The sequence below is a fragment of the Bidens hawaiensis genome, unplaced genomic scaffold, assembly GCF_021521415.1.
Source record: "Bidens hawaiensis isolate Kalapana, Puna unplaced genomic scaffold, B.hawaiensis_p1.1 tig00022506_1, whole genome shotgun sequence".
NCBI lineage: Eukaryota > Viridiplantae > Streptophyta > Magnoliopsida > Asterales > Asteraceae > Bidens > Bidens hawaiensis.
Window position 1 is genome coordinate 178941 of NW_027493502.1, and position 24687 is coordinate 203627.

Sequence of the window (24687 nt, forward strand, 5' to 3'; positions counted from 1 at the left end):
TCAATGTGTTAACGTAAGAACGTCTCCACTTAACTTTATTTTCATTTGCATACATGGTTAATACGGTAACTTTGTTTTGTTTATTTTGTTTATTGTTAATTTGTTATTTCAATTATCATCAATCTTTTAAGAAAAAACAATTATATAAGATTTATTTTTATACTTGTTTTAAAAACTCGAAATCTTATAGAAGAACATACCATGAAATTCATATGGTGTAATTAGAAATTAGATTGGAAGTCATGTCTATAGCTTTTATTAACTAAAAACTCTTTCAATTATTTAGGTCAGTGGACTAGCTTGTAATGTTTCTGAATTTAGATAATACTACCAAACAAAGTTAATTTTCGCTTTCAGCAAACTTTACCAAATACAACCCTGTAAATTGACGGATTAACAAAAGTAATAACAAGACGACAGCGTACCTATGGCACGAATTTTGAAGAAATGAGAAATCATTGAACAAAGATGGCTTTATCATAAAACATTGTATACCTAGGTTAGTTAACACACGGATGAAAAATAAAGAAAACGTCATATGTATGTATATGTTATACGCATGTTTTAATGAATTGTAAATATCGTAAAAAAAAAGCATGAACATCAAACCACTTATTCCTTATGTTTCCTTTGGTCTCTCTTCATCAAGAAACTGCATCATCTCCATGTAAAAGCAACTCTGAATCGGTAACGTCTCGTAGTGATCACTATTGCCACACAAATTATTTATAAGAAAATTCAGGTGGAATTCTCACACCAAGCCCGGGGCCAGAAATGAATGCCGCTTCAAGAACACTGCATGAATATCCAAAATTTTCCTGAGCTCCCGAACCTACAAAAGAATAAAGTTACATAAAATTAGTCCAACTTTCATTGAAATGGATCAAACTAATGACACATTTAAAAATATTCAATTTTTATGAGCGAAAACAACAAGAATTTAACATTTGTAGATAATTAAAAGGTAACTCAAGAAACATAATGTCAACAAATGACAATAATTTTAAGCACTGTATCTATTGTGGTTTTAGTGATTAACGTAAAATGCTTTATAAAGTAAGAAACTATTAAAATCCACATATAACTTGAAAACAATATCAATGCATAAGTGAAACAAATTCAAGTGCACTTAAGAAACTTTGAAACCCACAATATTAAACATGTGTTAGGGCGAACCAGATTTGTTTTCCCTTTTTACAACTTTTAAGGCTGTAAGGTATGGAGCACGGTTTGCCAACGGAGAAGCTGATGTGGCTCGCGGTGCCGGCGGTGAACACCGCCCCAGTCACATCGGTGCCGCCGGCTGTGATATTTTGGTAGAGAAATTGCCTCTGAAGATGCCGATGGAACTTGATATATTCCAAAACGTAAGAACATTTATTTAATTAAAAACTTCCTTTAATTACTCAAGTGAAGACTATAGATGCCTCTTTACTTCTCACTTTACATTGACATATCAGCGACACATCACACCCCACTCCACACCCTCTTTCACAATACCAAGGAAATAGTTACCAATTTACCACTATAATCTTTTTTAAATAAAATAATAATTTTATACATTTAAAATATTAAAAAAAATGTAACATAGTATTACATATAAAATATTAAATAAAAAACTTTAATAATATTAAAATTATATTATTAAAATATTATAATATATTTAAAATATTAATAGAAAAACATTATATTAATTAAAAAACATAATACTAAAAACATATTCATGTTAATATATCCAATCTAATAAAATATTAGATAGGATAAGGCTTAGGGACCATAAGGTCCTGGGTTCGAATCCACAAGGGGGGTTTTCCCAAGATTTATTGAGTTTCCTCCTGAATTGGTGGTTAGGCATTATTGCCTAGTGAAGATGGATATGATCGCGTGGTTCTACTGGTGACACGATGATACTCCAGTGGTCCGTGAATGATCCTAATTTGCCGTTAAAAAAAATGGTTAATTACCCACAAAAGTCCAAAACCCACTAACCATCTCCGTCTTCCCCAAACTCACCCACCACCCTTATCAGCTCGTCACCACCTGTCCTCCACCACCACACCATAGTCTCAAAATATTGAAAAATGGTATATTTTTTTGAAGATTGTTGAAGTGGAGCGGGGTTTTGAGCGGTGAATTTTCCACAGAGATCTTGCCGTTGGGTGACCCCGATACCGCCGGGGCGGTGATTGCCGCCGGCACCGCCTGCCATGTCATCAATTCAACGGTAATTTGGCATCCACACCCAACAGTCTTATACACCTTTTCAAAAGAGATGGGGCTTATCTATCACACAAAGCTTCCAAGATTCTAAACAACCAGGTACTAATTTCTTAATTTTTTTATCATTAAGCTATAATTTCTTGTTGCCTACTAAGTGTTCGATGAAATGCCTATGTGAAGTTTTATATCAAGATCTGCTGCAGCTGTTATGTTTCTTACTGGTTTATGAGTTAATTGTTGTCTTTGTTTCGGTACACGAGTTTGAAAGTTCGATCGGTTTCGCTCTTGTTGTGACGGAATCGGTACACGGGTTTGAAAGTTCGATCGGTTTCGCTCTTGTTGTGACGGAATCGGTACACGGGTTTGAAAGTTTGATCGGTTTCGTTCTTGTTGTGATGGAATCGGTACACGGGTTTGAAAGTTTGATCGGTTTCGCTCTTGTTGTGACGGAATCGGTACACGGGTTTGGGGATATTTTGCAACTTGGATCATGTATACAATTTCAAATTTGGATTGGAAATGATAGTATGCAACTTGGATTAAACGATGATATGTAATTTATGCAGCTTTGATTGGAAATGAGTAATTTGATCGACTTAGGTTTTAATTGAATTATAATTATTAATATAATTTGATTATAGTTATTATTTTAATTGAAAAAAAAAGGAAAGCAAATTGGTAACCATTTCCTTGATATTATGGAAAAAATTGGGGTTGAGAGAGGTATGATGTGGCGCTGATATGACAGCGTAGTACATGAAGCAAAAAGACATCCATACCTGATAGTCTAAAGCGTTGCCTCGCTACATAGCACGTTAAAATCGCTCTTGACAAGTATGATGGTAACACAACACCTAAGTTGTAGCTAGCAAGACCATAAAAATTGTTGAATAAGTTATAATAACATATTTAAACACATATTACTTTACGTAGAGGCATTTTAGGAATATGACATGATTAATAATATTAAATCTTGTAAACGAACCGACAAACACGAATGGGATTCATACATGATTAAAGCCTTTGTATGTGGATTAGGATTTTTAAATAAAGGTTTAAATATGAATATAATAGAAATGAAGTGAGTCATGTGGAAATTATTTTCTATGTTATGCCCTAAAATGATGACATGTAGAAATTATGATGTTGCGGTATAAACAAAAACGAAGATTGAATCATGTAGATTCAGTGAATACTCGTGATGAACTTCAAAACTCTCAAATCTCACCCAAATGTCAATGGAAAATGAAAAGAAAAATGAAAATTAATAATATTCAAGTTTGTCCATTATATTACATAAGCAGCATATAAATAAAGTTTCTAATACGAAATGGACCCAAAAAAATCCATGGACCAAACACAAACCCAAAAATAAAAACATAAAAAGTGCTGAAAAAAACATAAAAAACCCATAACTTTATTTAGGAAACTTTTTTGGGCTTCGGACATGGGTCAAACCGCCGTAGGCCGTTTGCCACAACGTGCTCCTTGTCTCAAGCTTCGATTTGACTGGTAATGGACCTGAAACGGAGCTTCGTGGGCCAAGTTATGTCCATTTTCGTGCAGCCCCTTTTGTAGCGAGATCTTGGGCCTCCAGAAAAATAATAGTCCGGTTTTCTGCACTTGGACCCACATCAAATTATACATTTGAGTCTATGAATATAATAGGAATGAAGTTTAGGTAGATTTATGTTATAGAAAATCATAAATCTATACATTTGAGTCTTTAACCAAGCAACTTCACGAAAATGAACACTGAGTAAATCATTTTACAACTTTGTTGAGCCAATAGAAGCCCTTCACATGTATACTTCTCGCCTATTCAACGAGAAAAATAAAACAATTCTCGCCAAATAAAAATATATAATTAAAAAAATGTTATTTTATTCGGTTCTCGCTGAATCGAAGAGAAATTGTGGGTTATTCTCATATGAATTAAATTTATGGGATTAAAATATTCATTATTATTCACTTCTCGCTCACTTTTTAATCAAAAAATTAAAATTATTTTCTTTTCTCATAATTTTTTTTAAAATCGATTAGAAAACAAAATTGAAAATAAAGATTACGAGGTTTGCTAGGTCAAATTGTAATATTAAAAGAGTTAAATAACTATCTATCTATACTAACAAAAGAAAATAACTGTTGACACATGTCAGTTGGAGATTCGTTGCTCGCCTAAGTTTCCCACTAAAATTATTTTTCTATATTCAATGAGAACATATTTATATCAGTATAATCAAAACATATCAATCAAAAAATAACTAATTACCTAATATATATGGATTATAAATATGCGGGTATTTATGTCAATATAAATATTTATATATTTAACGAAATTATATCTACATTTATTTATTAAAATTAATTTACATACACTTTTGAGTGTAGGAGATGAATGTGGTAAAATTCAGTGAACGACATTTATAGGTCTAAAATAATAAAGAAAAAAAAATTATGAATGAATAAGAATTTTATTCTTATATATTCACTAGGTTAGAACAAATAAATTTATTTAAATAACAAAAAAAATTTGAAATATAAAAAATATGTTCAACATATATAAAGATATAATATGTGGTAGAATAAATTACACATTTCACAATATAGATATAAAAAGTTGAAAATTCGTAAATCTCTTAATATTTCTTTGTATACAATATTTGTAATTCTATTTTTAACTTTATCCTCCATATTAAAATTAGTAGCTTCACTTTATTTTTGGTTTTAACTTTAAATAATGGAACACATAACGGACCATATGTTAAAACAGGTTGTCTAAAAAACGAGCATATAATCTAAAGTGATTGGCCTTTGTTTTGATTAATCTTCATTGCTAAACAAACATAAAATGAAAATTTTCTTACTTGAAATTTGAACTTAATTATTTTATTCAAATTAAAGTGAAAATTCGTTACTTATAAAAGCTTATTATTTATAACTAATACAATATATTTATACAACTAAATATATATTTATATTCGTATTACATTTTTTAGACCAGAAAATAACTATTAAAAAGAGAAAATAATAGATTAAAAAGAAAAAAAAATAATATATAAAACTATTAATAAGAACTATATATTTAATATGAGAAAGAGGTGGAAAAATTTTGTAAGGATCACTTATGTGTAATGACATATGACATTAAGAAATCTGCGTAGAGCACGGGTTATAATAAATATATATTTTAGATAATAACACAATGTGAAATACAAAAAATATGCTCAAAAGATACAAAGATATAATGTATGGTAGAATAACTTACACATTACACAATACGAAAATAAACAGTTGTTGAAAATTCCTAAATCTCTAAATATTTTTTTGTATACAACATTTGTAATTTATTTGTAAATTTAACCTCTGTATCAAAATTAGTAGTTTTACTTTGTTTTTACTTTCAACTTTAGATAATAAAACACATAACTTACTATGCGTTAAAACATGTTGTCTCAAAAACAGATCAAACCATCTATAGTGATTGGACTTAGCTTTTGTTAATCTTTATTGTAAAACAAAAATATAGTGAAAATTTCCTTCTTAATTTAAAATAAATTATCTTATCAAAATCAATGTGAAAAATTGTTACTTATAAAGCTTAATATTAATAACTAATACAATATATTTATATAAAACTAATAATATATTTATGTTGGTATTAAATTTTTTAAATAAAAAAATAACTATTAAAAGGAGAAAATAACAGATTAAAAAGAAACAAAAGTTACATATAAAACTATTAATAAAAAAGAGAAATGTGTTTAATAAGAGAGAGAATTGGGAAAATTTTGTAATAATCTATCGTGTGTGATGTCATGTGACATTGAGAAACATTTATTTATTATACAGTACATATTCAGCCTCTATGGATCCATGATTATCCATCTCTTAACAGTAATCAAATAAAAAATAAAATCAAATACACAAATTCAAAATATAAGTAAACAGATTTATAAAGATATATAAATTTAAAACAAAATAAAAAATTGAGAAAAACAAAAGAAAAAAATCTTAGAGAGAGGTTGTGGCGCCAACAACTATGTCTTTTAAACTTTAGTATTGTTTAGTAGTATAAATTGTCATCATAGCTAAATTTAGAAAATAGATTGTTCAACGTCTCACCGCACATTCAATCGGTGTCGGTCATATTCGTTCCGCACCTGTAACACTCCTGCCCTGTAGGCTGACGTGTCATAAAAATATGGTTTTTGAACAAATTGCATAAATTTATTTATTTGTCAAAGGTATAACATATTAGATATGGCAAACTTAAGGTTAATTTACACATTAGCACAGTTGAAAAGATATTTTATTAGGATCCTGATGTTTTATTCCTAGCTTTTAATCCCGCCCAAAGTAATTTGAGTACCTGTATATAAAAAATAAAAATAAAGGAATGAGTCGAATGCTTAGTACGAAATAATAGGATCAAACAAATAACGATTTAATTAAAGCGTAATTTAGATTGAACTTAAAGTCGATGATACGATGCAAAGTAACCTTATTAAATAAATTAAATCGTATTATACGGATTGTCACACCCAGACTCAGGGCCTAGGCGTGTGACCACAAGTTGGTACCTGTTTTGTAAATAAATCAGAGTTGCGGTTTATAGCGGAAGTTTTTAAAATATTTATATTGAAAACTTATTAAAATCTCGGGTTTAAATACCCGCTTGATAATTCAAATACATTTCTTTGTAAAACTTAACTCTTTTTATAATATTTTCAAATAAAATATCTGAGCCATCAGATAGCATCTAATGACTATAACTCTAATCTTCTATTCCTTCTTGCTTGTCTGTTCTAACCTTTCTTGTTTCCCTGTAACATGGGTGGGAAAATACGTCAGCACAAAGCTGGCGAATAACACTGACTCTAAAATATCTTTTCAATACCTTTGTGAAACCAACAATAATACCTTTGTGACTACTCATTAGGCACCCAACTAAATTGGGATCAAATTACCCTAAGTACCATGTACAATTAATTATATACACAATATCATTTCTCTGAACAGTCCCGTAGACCTTCAGAGGCATGTTGATGATATGCATGACCTCGGGGAAATGCCGAGTCACCATGTATGAATGGATCCAGACACATGTATACTCTTAATTAGAGTGTCTGTTTCTTATTATTGTACACAAAGTTTTTAAGGATTCGTAAATCCTATGCAAACATTCAGACTCATTATAAAAGGTTTGGGGCGTATTCACCTTGTCTGTTTATAATCAGTTTCTGATACTGATTAATGTTTTCTGATTCTTGTCTTCTTGTTTTGTTACTTCGAACCTATAGTACGAGATTAACCTTTGTATAAATAACTAGATCAGCGATCTAGCTTTAGACCTTTAGTCTATTTTGGTATAACTTCAACCTTGATAAAATCATTTTTTATATAAAACATTTGGACCTTTAGTCCTTTTCTTCATTTACCAATTATATGCTACGTTTCTTCTTCAAGAAGAAACGTCTATACTGAGTTTCTTCTTCAAGAAGAAACATTAATTTCATAACTATAATCTCTTGTATTTTATTTTTTAGTTATAAAGAAATACTATTTTAACTATAACCTTCGCTTAAGAAAAGTTATATTATTTTTATTCGTAATCAAGGTTCGGGATATACCCTCGACTATGGTCTAAGCCATTTATAATAATAAAATAATAACTTAGGCAGAACTCCTTACCTCGCACGGTATTCGGAATTAGATATTCCTAAGTTTATACGGGCAGCACTTCTACTCTATACGCACATGTATCGAGATGTTCTTGATCCACCTTCCTTGGCACGCAAATCGAGGGGATGTTCACGTGTCGCCGGGTCGTGCACGTACTTCGAGGCGGAACGTCGGGTTACTTTTGGGTGGCACGCACTTCGAGGAAAACACCGGGTATTTGGCACGGATTACGAGGTGAATATTGTCGGGTCGGTGGCACGCAAAATGGTGTTCGGCACGCAAACCGAGGTAGAGAGAGTGGATTTCTAGAGAGTGAATGTGAGGTGTGAGGGAATGAGCCGTAAGGCTCTCCTTTTATAGCCAATTTTGGATCCCATCGCGGTACGCGATGGGTACCCTTTTTCAACACCGTCGCATATCACGACGGGTAGATTTCTGCCACGTGTCACCAGAGTATGACACGTGTCCCTGAGTCATCACAGCCCATCGCGGTACGTGATGGCCGTCTTCTTGGACTCATCGCGTAGCGCGATGGGTCCATATAGATTATTTTTCATTTCCAGTTCTTCATCTTTTGTAGCTTGTCACTTCTGGTCTAATTCTGGTTGTCCAAAAATACTAAGGCGGCTCTTAAAGCGGCTCGCGGCGATGCGGCGTGCGAAGTGCAAAATGCGCCATCAAAGCGCCACATTGCGCCCATCGCCCTTCGCCGTCGTCATCGTCCTCGCCCGAGCCCGAGGCCGTGCGCGTGCGCGTCGGGTGCTACGCACCCTCCTCTAGGATCACTTGGTGCATGATATTCATAAAAGAATATAACTATGGAAATTCTATCTCTTATAAAGAGCTTCCATTTCTTTACCACTTTCCATGTGGGATGGATTCCATCTTCCTTATTTATGCTTCCACTTTCTTACATTTTCCAATGAGGGATAAAGTTTTCTCTTTACTTATTTCCTCCATGTAAGAATACTTAGCTTTAGGAAATATTTTTGTTTTCCTTATTTTTCTTATATTTCCTTATTTAATATTTTCTCATTACTTATCTTGAGATTATTTTTGATCCCTCAACTTTCCTAAGTTGTCAAATTTGGATCAAAATTTTGGGGATGTTACATCCTCCCCACCTTAGAATGAATCTCGTCCTCGAGATTCTTCGTGTTAAGTGTAAATGGCTCTTACCTTCGGTTGTTGATTAGATTCTATCTAATCTGGTTGTTGTTTGTTACAATCTCTATGCAGAATTACTAAGGTTTTTGTTTTGTTGTTAACTTACATCCTTGAATGATGTAACCAGTTAATAGTTCAGAATATCGTTAGTAAATATAAATTGATAAACACATTGATCAGTTGTGTTTAACTATTTACCTTACCATTTTTGTATTCTAAACATTTACTGATGTTAACTACATTGTTGTTTTGATTCAGTCTATCGAATCTATTCCACTAAGTTGTTTGTTTATATTCAGTCTATCGAATCTATTCTATCCTTGATCTTGATCAATGACATTCTCCATATTCTAACAGTACCCTTGTACTTTGTCATAACCACATTTGCTATACTTAGCAATTGTATTTCTTGAATATCTTCGAGCTCTTTTCCTTTGACTTTTTAATCAACCATAGTTAGTAGATAATTCTATCAGTTGGATTCCTTGAACGAATTCTTTTTGATAATATAATGCCCTTGCATATTTAAATATTTTCTAATGTTTGGTATATCATCTTCCTAGATGATAAATTTTCTAAACGTTTTCTTGTTCTAAATTTTCGGATGAACTTTTCAATATTTGAACCTCTTGATTGTTCTTTAGAGGTAATGAATATAAGCATTCTTGTGTATTAACACGATCTATATGATAATATTTCATTTATAACTTAGGGATTTAAATACCCTTCTTTGATTACAAAACTTCTCATTTAAGAACGAGTTACAATTAATATACAAAAGTTAGCTAATCTATCTTGACATTTCTTTGATATGATCTTGTCATTCATTAATCTTGATTAGCTTTTCTTTTTGGGCATTCAATCTTAAAGTGACCCGTTTCTCCACACGTAAAACATACTCCTAGCTTCTTACGACATTCATCTATTGTGTGTCCTGCTCTCTTGCAATATGTACAATTGTTTGAATTTTCTAGTCGACACTTCCCAGTATGTTTTCTTCCACAAGTCTTACAAGCTGACTTGGGAGTACTTTCTTCTTTTTCTATCTTTCCAGAATCTTTTGGTTTCTTAGTTTCTTTATCTTTTATCTTTTCTTCTTCTTGATTCCTTATCATACTGTTGATTAAATATCCGGTTAATTCCATAGCCGAATCAACTGTTTCTGGCATATGGGATCATACAATGTCTCTTATTTCTCTTGGTAACCCATATATATAACGAGTTACTTTATTATATTCCGGAGTTACTAAATGTGGAACCAATCGGCAATACTCTAGGAATTTAGTGTTATATTCCTTAAGATTTGTGCCAATAACCTTGTGATTCCATAACTCGGTTTGAATTCGATCCATTTCATGAGTTGGGCAAAATTTCTTCAATATGTGACCTTTGAATGTTGTAGGTTCCCAGCCGGATCTACACGGAATATCTCGTTCTACGTAGGTGCGGAATCTCTACGTAAGACGTTACGAGCGTAGAAGACGATACGAGCTAACACGATTAAACACACGTTACAATAAACAAAGACACGTTGTATTGCAACTGGAAACACGTGATATCAATCACCGATTACACTGGACAACTCGTTACAACTCGATCAACACATATTCTTTCTGCCGTAACCTAACAGATTATATAAACACGACAACTTCGCCTGGCATGTTCAGGCGAAGTTGTCACTAACTTCGCTTATCTAACAAGTTCGCCCATATCAGGCGAACTTGAGACTCAACTTCGCTTAATTCAAATACAAAACATTACTAACTCGATTACAGACACTAGACACTGAACTACTGACATCATGTACCAACAGACTCCCCCTTGGCAGTAGCTTCATATCTTTATCTTCAAGCACGTGTCTTGTAATCTTCAACAATCTTGTATCTTCATCTTTAAGCATGAACTCCTTCACGTACACAAACTGATACAATTCTTTGATATTTCTTCGCTTCGTCTTTCCAAGCAGGAATATAAAATATCTTCTTCTTATTCAGCACCTGTAGATCAGCTTGAGACAAGTTCACTAGATGCATCGGATCATAGACTCTCAGCAGCTCTTGTTCATCTTCGTCCTCCATTGCTGCTTCAGCTGTTTCACAATCTACATACCACCACTTCAGATCTTTCAGCACATCCTTGGGCATTTGTTTCATAGGCACTTCTTTCAAACACCGGATCGGCTTATACTTCATGATCATCCAAGGCTTGCCATCTGCTCTCAATCCTCTATCTTTGTCTTCAATAAGTTTTCCCTTTTGTGGTTTCAACAGCTCGAACTTCTTCTCTTTTATACTTTCCTTCCAAACAATCTTCCCAATGACTCTAGCCATGTTATCATCACTCCTGTTTATCAACCCCAATCTGGCTAAGTCTTTCACTTCACATTCTGGCAATGTATTCAATGATCTCAACAGCCTCTTGAAGTACTGAACACCATCATATCTTTTAATCACAAAGAGCCTCAACTGCTCATCAAATATCCAGCATATAATCCCCTTTCTCGATTCAGCATAACCTCTAATGATGTAACTCTTCTTAAACATAGTAGGGACCGCCGGTTTCTTCGTTTTTATGAACCACTGAGCATAGCCTTCTTTCCATCTTGGCTGCTCTTCCCATTCCGTCTCATCACTTCCCATATTTTTACCTATATCTGCCTTATCAACATCCGGAATCTCATGCTCCACATTCTCCTCTACTATTTCTCCCTCTTCAATATCATTATCAATAACAATCTCTGCACCAATCTTCTCTATCTCTTCAACCGGTAATACATCATCATCACCTACAAACTCATCATCCATCTCCTCAACATCCACGACCACCACCTCATCACCTGTACCGCCCGCTGCACTTGTTGACTCCCCCTGAGATGTGGAAGTCCCAAGAGCTTGTTCAGTTCTTGGCAACTCACCACCTGCACCTTTCGATGCATTAGGATCATCGTCTCGATCATTTCGCTTCTTAGTCCTCTGCTCATCGCCTTTACAGCTCGTCTCCCCCTGAGATGCCAAGAACTCCTTCAAAGCATCAATGATTTTGCCATGTTCTATCAACAGGGACGACTGTATCTGATTCTCTGCAACTAATCGCTGAATAGCCTGGGTCTGGATAAGATTCACCCTTGATTGTTCTGCCACGACCCGTTCAAGTGCTGCTATTCGTTCAGTGTCGGATAAGGTTGCATCGAAATCAAACCTCAGATGTGATATATCTTGAGTGTACTGAGGAGGGATTTCCAATGTAACCGGGACCTCAGAAGTAGGCGTAAACGTAACCGCAGGTGGCAACGTAACTGACAACCCTGCAGTCGCTACAACAGTCGACTCAATAAATCTTGCCACGACCTCCGTTGGAGTAAGAGTTGGAGGCGGCAACGATACAATCTCAGGAGCCGAAAGTTGGAATGTAGTGGGTGGGAGGCCGAATGCAGATGAGGTAGCCACCACGGGAACGTCCGTGGCGCTTGGCCTGGTAACTGGCAACGATGAAGGTACAATAGTCATACCGGACAGTGCGGGTGGAGTGAAACGTACCACCCTTGAGCTCTCACCAGCTCCTGAACCTGCACCTGCCCGTTCCCTTCTTGATCTACGAATCAGCTGATGTACTTCTTCCTCAAAATCTGACACACTGTCATCATCAGCTCTCTTTCTTTTCCCGTGAATTCATTCTTGAGTTACCAAAATTCGTCTTGCTTCATCCACTTCATCATCAGAATCAGAGTCAGCCACCGTTGTAGCTGCCCTAGTCACATTCACACTCGAAACCCTTTCAAATGATACTTACACATTTTCTTCAGGATCAACCCGATCCATATCAAAGAAGCCTTGACCACCAAATGCAGCATCAAGGTCTACATTCTCCTCCGGTGACACAACAGGAGCAGCAGGTATAGCTTGAGGCGCTCCAGCCTGTTGTGGTTGAGGATCCCGAAACTCGTCCCCACGAGCTGGCACATACTCTGGGTTGATCAAGTACCCGAATAAAGGAGTATGTCGAGGACGGAGCTCAGGTTTACTCCTCGCACTGGAAGATCTGCACTGAACGAAGATCCTTTTGCTCACACTTTCTACATATCTGATTGAGCGGCGCTGAGGTAACGTTGGAGCAACGTGATTCAAGATCATCTGAATGAATCTTGGATACATAAGAAATCTCTCACGCGCCACCGCTCTTCTCTGTCGATCTATCTCGTAGAAGACCATCTGACTAAAGCTGTAACGCTTATTGTAAGTCAGAGCAGTCATCGCCGACTGCATGGTCGCGCCCATCCCATCAGTACCAGCCTTTCTCCCTGACATGCACACAATCATCACATGCATGAGAAAGCGCCACTGGTCTAGCAAGAACCCCTTACGTCTCTGAGTATCTCCCAAGGGACCAGAGTATCCCATTCTCAGAAACGCTCCATCTCGAAAAGGAGCTACAAAGTCTGTCGGATCGTCTCTCGTTTCGTCTCCAAACCGCAAAGCCGCCCGGATCTGTTCAGATGAGAACTGAACAATCTGATTGTTGACCGTTGCTCGCATCACCGGGGGCTCGACGCGACAGTCATACTCCACTGTCTGCCAAAAATCCTCAATGTTTGGCAAGGATATCGGCAGTGTTGTAGTAATCGCGTGGAATATACGCGAGCGGAGTAAGAACGTGATGATCTCGCGGAAATCATCAACACCGCTCGCATCCGGGTCTAATGTTATGTACATGTTATGACCCGGGAAAAACTGTCGTTGGTTGTCTCCTCCATCATCACCACCTGCGCCGCCTGCTCCAGCTATAGCAGCCATTTCTGCAACAAACAGGCTAAGTTAGATAAATGTCAAGGCAAATCACAAGTTTGCCTGTTACCATGAGCGAAGTTGTGATTTATTCTGTATAGGCGAAGTTAGAGGTGGGGTGAAGTTGGGAACAACTTCGCCTCAACTTGAACTTCGCCAGATAACAGTTAAGTAAAAAGGGCCAGGCGAAGTTAATCGTAACTTTGCCTAACCACAACATCGCCTCATATACTGTTACATAATTAATTACCAGGCGAAGTTAAACATCAGGCGAAGTTACGGATAACTTCGCCTAAACTGTAACTTCGCCGAATATGAATCGGCAACAGTTAGGTTTTCGAATGAACTGATTTGGTCAATTTTGAAGATCGTGGACTGTTAAACACATGTTTTAGAGATGATCTAGACTATTAATATGATTATGACCACGTGAAAAAGGTTTGAAAATCGGGTGGTTAGGTTTCGAAATACGGAGGTTATGAAACGGGTCGAATCGACTGTTGAATAACGCCAATGACAGTGATAATACGATACTACAACCGTACACACCTTTAATCGGAATTGTAATCGAGAAAATAATAACACAGATGAGAATCGAAGGATAAGTTCGCTGATGGTTACGATAATAAGTTCGCCGGGTTTAAAGAAAGATAAGTTCGCTGGTTTTTGAAATAATGATAACTCTGACCTTTAATTTCCTTTATATAGGGTCAAAGTCATACAGGCGAAGTTATGGATAACTTCGCCTATTGCAGGAGAAGTTATGAATAACTTCGCCGATATGAAAATTTACAAAACAAACCCCATAATTTGAACAATTTGCAATTAAGTTTCAAAACATCCTTTAAAGAGTTAAATGATACGATCAAGACCAAGTAACCAGGTAAAAAATCATACAACTACATAAATAAAATAAATTTTAACAATAAAGTACACGGGATCAAATTTCAGTCTCGGCATGGACTACCATGTTTTAGAAAAGATCCGAACAGGAATCATACTAATTAAGTGACTGTCACACAGATCCATGTTCAGCTGTATTATGACATATAGAAACAGGTTGTAAGCAGGTAAATAACTTAAAATGGTTTTCATCGCTTCTGTGATACGGGTTAGGTTTAATTAAGCTCAACACTTAAATGGGCAACAACTCAGAGATTATGATGCCTCCTATCTATTCTCAAAGCGTATTTGGCTTTCCCCAAGTCACCCCGAGTTGACCTCGACCCGTAGTGTCTGATTAAATAGTAAGCACATGTCGATCTTTAGACTCTTCTTCCCGTTCTCTTTCTTACATCTTGATTGAGAAGTATTAACATTATGAACTCTAGAATGTCTCAATAACACACATTTTTTTATTTTATTTTATTTTATTTTTTTTAAGTAGTTACACAACTTCAGAGTATTAAACAACTTGCAAGTCCCTAATCTGGATCACTGCAGTTTCTTGACACGCTATCTTCACGGGAATCAGAACACTCACGGGCTCGTGTATGACTGGGTAATCGCTTTTCTGCCTATCATTCGGAAAGATATATATGGAGACATGCACAACTCTTAAGGAGTTTCCACGTAAAATCGAGGAGATTTAGTTAGTATCACTTGTACTTTTACGCACCATAAAAAGCTACCATGACATACAATGACTGTTCTAAAGTCTTTTAGGCCTAATAACTTCACTAGTTAAGCACACAGAATCAGTATATCTATCACTTTCCAAGGTTGGATCAATTTTCTGTTAAACATAGTAAAGGAACTTCTTACGAAGTAGTATACTTGAAAAATAATTTCATCTCCCAAAAAAAAAATTTTAACTTCAATCGCCCCGATCAAATTGAAGTTTTCAGGTAAACGCCTATCCTGAAGATCCAATGGATCAGCTGGACCGACCACATACAAGTATGTGTCCTTCTAACTAAGTATGATCGACTAATTTTCAGCGAAAGCATAAAGACACATCATAAACCGCCCCGGTCACTTACAGTCATCTGGTTAATGGCTATCCTTATATTCTACAAGTAGAAATGAGGACCAAACATATCCGAAGATATGTCCTTCAAACTGAGGCAACCGACATAATTCTAAGCGATAGTGACGTTTTTTTTTTTTTTTTTTTTTAAATAAATACATGAAAAACACGGTTACTCGGGATTGATCATCCCATTCAGCTCAACAAGGGTTTGAAAACGAGTTTTGTCAAACGCTTTAGTAAACAAGTCAGAGAAATTATCTAACGTATCAACCTTTTCGAGCACAATCAGTTTCTTCTCAGCACAATCTCGTATAAAATGATGACGGATGTCAATGTGTTTAGTTTTACTGTGCTTTACGGGATTGTTAGTTACTGAGATAGCAGTAGTGTTATCAATGCAAATGGAGTATGAGTGAAATTCAGACCATAATCGCACAACTGCTGTTGTATCCAAAGAACCTGGGAGCAGCAGTTCGAAGCTGCCATGTATTCTGCTTCCCAGGTTGAAATGGCGACTGAGGTCTGCTTCTTGCACTGCCATGACACTAATCTGCCTCCAAGAAACTGACATCCACCTGTTGTTGACTTCCGACTCTGATTGCACCCTCCATAATCAGAATCTGTGTAGGCGACCAACTCCAAGTCTCCTCCTTTCGTGTACCACAACCCCAGCTTAGGTTTGCCTTTGAGATAGCGCAATATCCTCTTCGTACCCTTCAAGTGAGATTCCTTTGGGTTTGCCTGAAAGCGTGCACAAAGACAAACTACAAACATAATATCAGGTCTAGAAGCAGTTAAGTACATTAAAGAACCTATTATTGCCATATATTGGGTTGGGTCCACGTCTGCATCATTGTCTGAATCAGCACCCAATTTATGGTTGACGCAGACTGGAGTATCAAATAGAGTTCTGTCCTCCATCTTGAAGCGTTTGAGAACATCATGGACATACTTAGTCTGATGAATGAACATCCCATCTTTCTTCTGATCAACCTGCAGTCCTAAAAAGAAAGTTAGTTCACCCATAGCACTCATTTCAAACCTCTTTTTCATGACGGCCTCAAACTCCTGACACATGGCGACTTTTGATGCAGCAAAGATGATGTCGTCCACGTAGACTTGCATCAGAAGAAAGTCGCTTCCTTTTCTCTTAAAGAACAGTGTGCTATCGATCTTTCCCCTTTCAAACTCATTCTCAAGCAAGTAATCGGATAAAGTTGAGTACCAGGCACGAGGGGCCTGATGTAGCCCATACAGTGCTTTACTTAGCTTGTACACGTGATCAGGAAAGTCTGGGTCAGGAAAACCCAGAGGTTGCTCAACGTACACAACCTCATCGACTTTACCGTTAAGGAACGCACTCTTCACGTCTAACTGAAAGACCTTCATCTCCTTGTGTGCAGCAAATGCAAAAACAATCGAACGGCTTCCAATCTCGCCACAGGAGCAAACACCTCATTGTAATCGATCCCCTCTTGCTGATTAAAACCTTTTACAACCAGCCTCGCCTTGTTCCTGATGATTATCCCTTTTTCATCTCTCTTGCATTTGAAAACCCATTTGGTGCCAATCGCATGCACATTCTTCGGTTTTGCAACCAAATTCCATACCTCCATCTTCTTGAACTGGGCTAACTCTTCTTGCATGGCTTCGACCCACGAGCTGTCCTTGAGAGCCATTTGATAGTTCTTTGGTTCAATCTGGCTGATGAAGCAGGTGTACAAGCATTCGTTGATTATGCCCGTATCTTTAATGCTTGTGTAAACACAGGTGTGCTCATTCAAGCTTTGTCTTGTTTGTACACCGTCGGACAGATCACCTATCACATTCTCCAAAGGGTGATTTTTGTGAACTCTCGTAGTCGGAACCGAACTGACTTGCAGATTGTCTATCAGGTTCGAAGGTAGCTCATCAATGGGTGATTGTTGTTGAGAGTGAAACGGATTGAAGAATTCCTCTTCTGTAGAGGCAGCAGGGGTATCGACAGCATTTGACGAGGAAGGCTGACATTCATCGTACAGCGGTCTTTGCACAAACATTGACTTCCTCATCGTAAAGCATCTTCGTAGCTATTCTTTCATCAACTTCTGCACAATCCCAGTAAGGTATGTTAAAATATTTAAAAAGCCTATCATAGTCAAAAACCCTGCAGGTCCCGTGCTTGGTTTTGGTGTTTCACACCACCTCAACCTTGCTGGTCGATGTATTAAAGACTCGTCTGTTGGGAGTCCCAAAAACATATCCGACTAAAATACCTTCGTCGGCTATTTCACCAAATTTAGAATTTGTCTTTAATATCGAACACGGGGACCCGAATGGTTCGAGACCACTCAAGTTGGGCTTTCTCCCATGCATAAGTTCATAACATGTTTTATTCAATCTTTTAACAGTTAACACTCTATTAAGGATATAAACAGGCTGTTGCAACAGCTTCAGCCCAGAACACCACAGGAAGTTTCGAATCAGCCAGCATGGTTCTGGCTCTTTCAATTAGTGTTCTGTTCTTCCTCTCAGCCACCCCATTTTGTTACGGAGTATACGGAGCGCTGTACTGGTGTTCTATCCCTTTCTGTAAGCAGAAGATCTCCATCTGATAGTTTTTGAACTCTATCCCATTGTCACTCCTGATGTATTTAACTTTTTTCCCCATAATATTCTCAACTTTGGTAATCAAATTTATTACCATCTGAACCGTTTCATCCTTTGACTTCAGGAAATATACCCAAGAGTATCGAGAGAAATCATCAGTGATCACCAAGCAGTATGATGTTCCACCAAGGCTTTTTACATTCACGGGACCGAAGAGATCCATGTGAAGTAGGTCTAGGGTACTGACGATTGAATTAACCTTCTTGGTGTGATGGGATTTCTTGTGTTGCTTTCCCTTTTTGCACGATAAGCATTGGTCTTCAAAGTTGAAATTCTTCAAGGGAACACCCAGCACCAGCCCATTCTTGACAATGTAGTTCATTTTCCAAAGATGAATATGCCCCATTCTTCTATGCCATAATTCGGACTCCGATTCAGTTGCTTTTGACAGAAGACACGATTCTTCTGTTGCCATCTCAGTCGACCTCATGTCCATAATATACGTATTCTTTTCTCTTGGAGCCTTCATAACTATCCAATCCTCTGGTATCTTGAAACTAGGATACAGCACAATCGCTTCATTCTTGGTAAAGTGCACAGTGTAATCTTTGTCACAGATCTGCGAAACACTCAGCAGATTATGCTTCAGTTCTTCAACGAAATTCACTTTCTCTAACGTCATTTTTTCATTAGTCACCGTCCCAATTCCTGTGATCCTTCCACCGCTCCCTCCAGCAAAACTAACTCTTCCTCCCTGAACAGGTTTCCACTCATGTAACAAATTCTTGTTACCCGTCATGTGCCGGGAACAGCCGCTATCCACAACCCATAGATTGTTTGCAGCCCTGTTCAACTGTTCCTGCACGATCAAAGCAAAGGATTAAAATCTGGGGACCCAAGACCTATTGGTCTTGGGTCGATACATCCCGTACTTTGGCTGTCCAAAGTTAGTATCAGAATAATTTCTGTACGTCCTAAAAGGATAACTTCTTGTAGATTGACTATGAGGCCATCCAAACCTTCGTGAATTAAATGAATTATTACTCATGATTTGGTTGTTAACAGGGAAAAACTGAGATCGATTTTTTGGAAAACCTGGATTAGTCCAATTTCTGAACTTTGATGAGTTTTCATTCTTACCATTATTGTACTTACTGTTAGTTCTGTTCTCAGTTTTTGAAGGCCTCATACCTCTGAATCTCTGCTTCAGAGGGCAATCAGCAATTAGGTGTCCTAATTGATTACATCTGAAACAACTCCTGTGTTCAACTTTCTTTTCAATAGTTGTTTTAGATGTTGAGGCTGCATTACTGCCCGTTTGTCTCACATATGGTGGGACATACGGGTTTAGTGGAGAATTCTTTTCATTTAATTTATGTTTCTCTCCACTTTTTGGTAACACTGCCTCTTCTTTTGTCTCACTCGACTTGGATGACTTGTCCGAGTTTGATGAGACAGGACTTGGAACAGAAATCTTAACACTCGAAACAGGCTTACTTGTTTCGCCTTTACTAACTTCTGGTTCTTTAATAGTAACCTTAACCGGAACTGTCTGACCAAAATCAACATCAACAGATTTCTGATTACTAGGATCATAAGTATAGTTATGATTGTAAGGTGGTGGAACTTCATGATATCCAATTCCTCCCCTTTTAACTGGGGAACCTTGATCACTAACGAGGTGATCAAGTGTAGCGGAGGAATTTCTAAATTGCTCTAGCTTTCTGTTAAGTTCCACCACTTTCACCTGGTGATCAGCTATCTGTTTATCCCTTTCAGCTATTAGTTTGGTTTTCTCTTCTAACACTTCATAGCTAAGATCAATTACTTGAATTTTTTCAGCTAGATTTGCTTTAAGACTTCTAATATCTTTCTCACTAGCTTTTAATTTTACTTTGTAACTATTTTCTCTAGCTTTAGTGAAATGATGATCTTCTTTTAATGTTTTAAATTGAGCATCCAAACTAACAAACTGATCAGTTATAGTTGTCAATTGTTCAGACAGATTTTCACATTTAGTACAAGGGAGTTTAGTACTTACCTCGGAGAGCTGGTCTGTCACTTTTGCCATGTAAGCTTCATTTTCGCCAGTCACTTTCTCACTATCTGCATTTTCGATGTTCGCCAAATTGGCCTGTTCGAACACTTCTTCAACATGCAGATTCCAGTTGTACTCTCCGTTCTGTCTGGATATCATGGCTCTATTCTCACTACTTCCACCACTATGTTGTGTAGACCTGTTTTGACTGCGTTCTACACGTTCATTTGTGCACTCTTTCCGCAAAGTGTCCATTTTGTTGACAGTTATAACATCGCACCTTTGACTTGTCAAAACCTGGTCTTTCACCAACAAACTTTCTGCCTGTCTTCTTCATAAACCTCTTAACCCTTCTCACAATCATCGCCATCTGCCACTGCAGATCCATCTCTTCCAGATCATCAGCATCGATCTGATCATAGTCTTCGTCCAAAGTTGCAGGGTCAACAATCTTACCTTGAATGTAATTTTCATACGAAGCAATGAAAGATGCATAGAGAGCAAACTGCTGTTCAGCAGATTTAACACTCATGGGCATCTTAGAGTAGTTGTTGTTAGGAACACTTAAGGAAAAACTACCCTTGGTTGCTTGAGGTTTAGAAGCATTTGATCCACCAGCTACAAAACACACATCACCATTCATGTTGAGAGATACATGACCTTCATGTGTTGAGTTAGCGCCCGAGTCTCCCTTAGAGTAGTAAGCAGATGATTCAGACTTCAAACTTGAACTTGAGTTAACTTTTGCACCATACATTCCTGGATCTTGAACCTGATCAGTTGGTGTCTCTTTTCGAACCATGTTAAGTTCAAACGTTCGTAGTTTGTTGACTGCTGTTTCCAAGTCATAGTCGGCAAACTCTTTGTCTTCTCTCATCAAGACAGTGTACATCTCCCATTTCGGTGGGAGAGCATCAAGAAGCTTTTCAACGATCTAATCTTCTTTGTAAGCAATGGAATAATTGCTGAGTTCGGTCATCAGATGATAATATCTCGTGATGATATCATTAAGTGATTCATTCTTCAAGTACTTGAACACCGAGAATTGGGTTTTAAGTAGTTTTATCTTTGATGCACGAATCCCCACATTACCCTCAAATCGGTTTTCAAGCGCTTCCCAAAGTTCTCTAGCAGTTTTATACTTCCAGAAGGTGTGAAGAATCTCTTGTGGAAGAGCCATTGTTATCGCTTGTTGGTGCATGATGTCAGTAGTTCAGTGTCTAGGGTTTGTAATCGTGTTTGTAATGTTTTATGTTTTGTATAAGCGAAGTTGCTAACAAGTTCGCTGATATGGGCGAACTTGTTAGTCACTAACTTCGCCTGAACATGCCAGGCGAAGTTGTCGTGATTATATAAGCTATATGTTACGGCTTATTATCAATAAGTTAATAGCTTACGAGTTTTTGTATCCGAGTCAGAGAGAGTCTGTAATCAAGTGATCTTCGTATCACGTGTTTAAGGTTGGTATACAACGTGTTTGATTATCGTGTGTTAATCGTATTGTTTTCTATACTCGTAACGTCTTACGTAGGGATTCCGCACCTGCGTAGTACGCGATATCTCGTGTAGATCCGGCTGGGAACCTACAATTGGTATCAGAGCATTTGCTCGATTGTGTGGTTCGGGATTATCACGCGGGTATAGAAATCGTTCCGTTCGACTATTCGCGGGACGAGTTTTCTGAGTTTTTGTGTTATACTCTCCTCCTACAAGCTTAAACAACCCATAACACCTTCACAAACCTCGAAAAACCCAGAAATCTAATCTGCAGAAGCTTCGTGTTCATCAGACGAAGTTGCCGTCACTGTTACTAGGGTTTCGGCGAAGATATAAGGTTAAGTGAAGTTATCCACAACTTCGCCTACCTCTTCAAGTTCGCTTACCTCAAGCGAAGTTACCCACAACTTCGCCTACCTCCCAAGTTCGCTCAACTTAAGCGAAGTTATTCTCAAGTTCGCCAATCCGGCGAATTTAAGAAAGTGAGCGACGTTACAAATTCACGCGAAGTTAACTTTTAAGCGAAGTTATCTACAACTTCGCCAACAGTGCTGTTTGAAAATAAATTTTTTTATTTTCGGATTTCTTTGAGTTTTAAGAAAGATGTCTTCGATAAACATTACTGAACTAGTAAAGATGGAAGTAGAAGCAGGTTCGACTACAAAGGCACCTAAGATGCTCAAGAAAACTGATTATGTAGCGTGGAAAGATCGTTTTGAACAATATGTCAAGTATCAAGATGCCAAGATGTGGGTATGCATACAAGATGGTTACATTCCACCTACTACTGAGTATGAGGGTCGTGATCAGATCAAGAAGTACAAAGAGATGGAAGATGAAGAGAAGAAAATGTATGAAGCCGAAAGCAAAGCTCATGCAGCAATTACAATGGCTCTTCCACAAGAGATTTTGCACACTTTCAGAAAGTACAAGACTGCTAGAGAACTTTGGGAAGCTCTTGAAAACCGTTTTGAGGGCAATGTGGGAATTCGTGCTTTGAAGATTAAACTTCTAAAAACCCAATTCTCGGTCTTCAAGTATCTGAAAAACGAATCACTTGATGATATCATCACCAGATATTATCATCTGATGACTGAACTCAGCAACTATTCAATTGCATACAAAGAAGATGAGATTGTTGAGAAGCTTCTTGATGCTCTCCCACCAAAATGGGAGATGTATACAGTGTTGATGAGAGAGGATAAAGACTTTGCTGACTATGACCTTGAGACAACAGTTAACAAGCTAAGAACATTTGAACTGAACATGGTACGAAAGGAGACACCTACCGATCAGGTTCAAGATCCGGGTATGTATGGTGCAAAGGTTAACTCGGGATCAAGTTCGAAAACGGAATCATCTGCTTATTACTCTAAGGGAGAGTCAGGCGCGAGCTCAACACATGAGGGACATGTATCTCTCAACATGAACGGTGATGTGTGCTATGTAGCTGGAGGATCAAATGCTTCTCAACCTCAAGCGACCAAGAGTAGTTATTCCCCAAGTGTGTCAAACAACAACTACTCGAAGATGCCCATGAGTGTCAAATCTGCTGAACAGTAGTTTGCTCTGTATGCATCTTTTATTGCTTCGTATGAGAACTACATTTAGGGTAAGATCGTTGATCCTGCAGTTTTGGATGAAGACTATGACCAGATCGATGCTGATGATCTGGAGGAGATGGATCTGCAGTGGCAGATGGCCATGATAGTGAGAAGGGTAAAGAGGTTCATGAAGAAGACTGGCAGGAAGTTTGTTGGAGAGAGGCCAGGGTTTGATAAGTATAAGGTTCGCTGCTACAACTGTCAGCAGAATGGCCACTTTGCAAAAGAATGCAAGAATGAACGTGTAGAACGCAGTCAGAACAGATCTACACAGCAAAGTGGTAGTGGTAATGACTATAGAGCCATGATTTCCAGACAGAACGAAGAGTACAACTGGAATCTGCATGTTGAAGAATTATTTGAACAGGCCAACTTGGCAAACATCGAAAATGCAGATAGTGAGAAGGGAACTGGCGAAAATGAAGCGTACATGGCAGATGTAGCAGACCAGCTCTCCGAGGTAAGTACCGAAATCCCTTGTACTAAGTGTGAACATCTGTCTGAACAACTGACAACTCTAACTGATCAGTTTGTTAGTTTGGATGCGCAATATAAAACTTTAAAAGAAGATCATCATTTCACGAAAGCTAGAGAAAATAGTTACAAAGTAAAAATTAAAGCTAGTGAAACAGATATTAAAGTCTTAAAGCAAAGCTTGCTGAAAAAATTAAAATGATTGATCTTAGCTATGAGGTTCTAGAAGAAAAAAGCAAACTAATAGCTGAAAGAGAAAAACAGATAGCTGATCACCAGGTAAAAGTGGTGGAACTTAACAGGAAACTGGTGCAATTCAGAAATTCCTCTGCTATACTTGATCACCTCGTTAGTGATCAACGTTCTCCAAAAAGGGGAGGAATTGGTTATCATGAAGTTCCACCACCTTTCAATCATAATTACACTTATAACCCTAGTAATCAGAAATCTGTCGATATTGACTATGGTCAGACAGTTCCTGTTCCAGTTACTACTAAAGAACAAGAAGTTAGTAAGCCTGTTGCAAGTGTTAAAATTTCTGCTCCGAGTCCTGTCTCATCTAACTCGGACAAGTCTTCTGAGTCGAGTGAGACAAATCAAGAGGAAGTATTACCAAAAAGTGGAGAGAAAAAGAAAACATCTGAAAAGAAGTCTCCACTA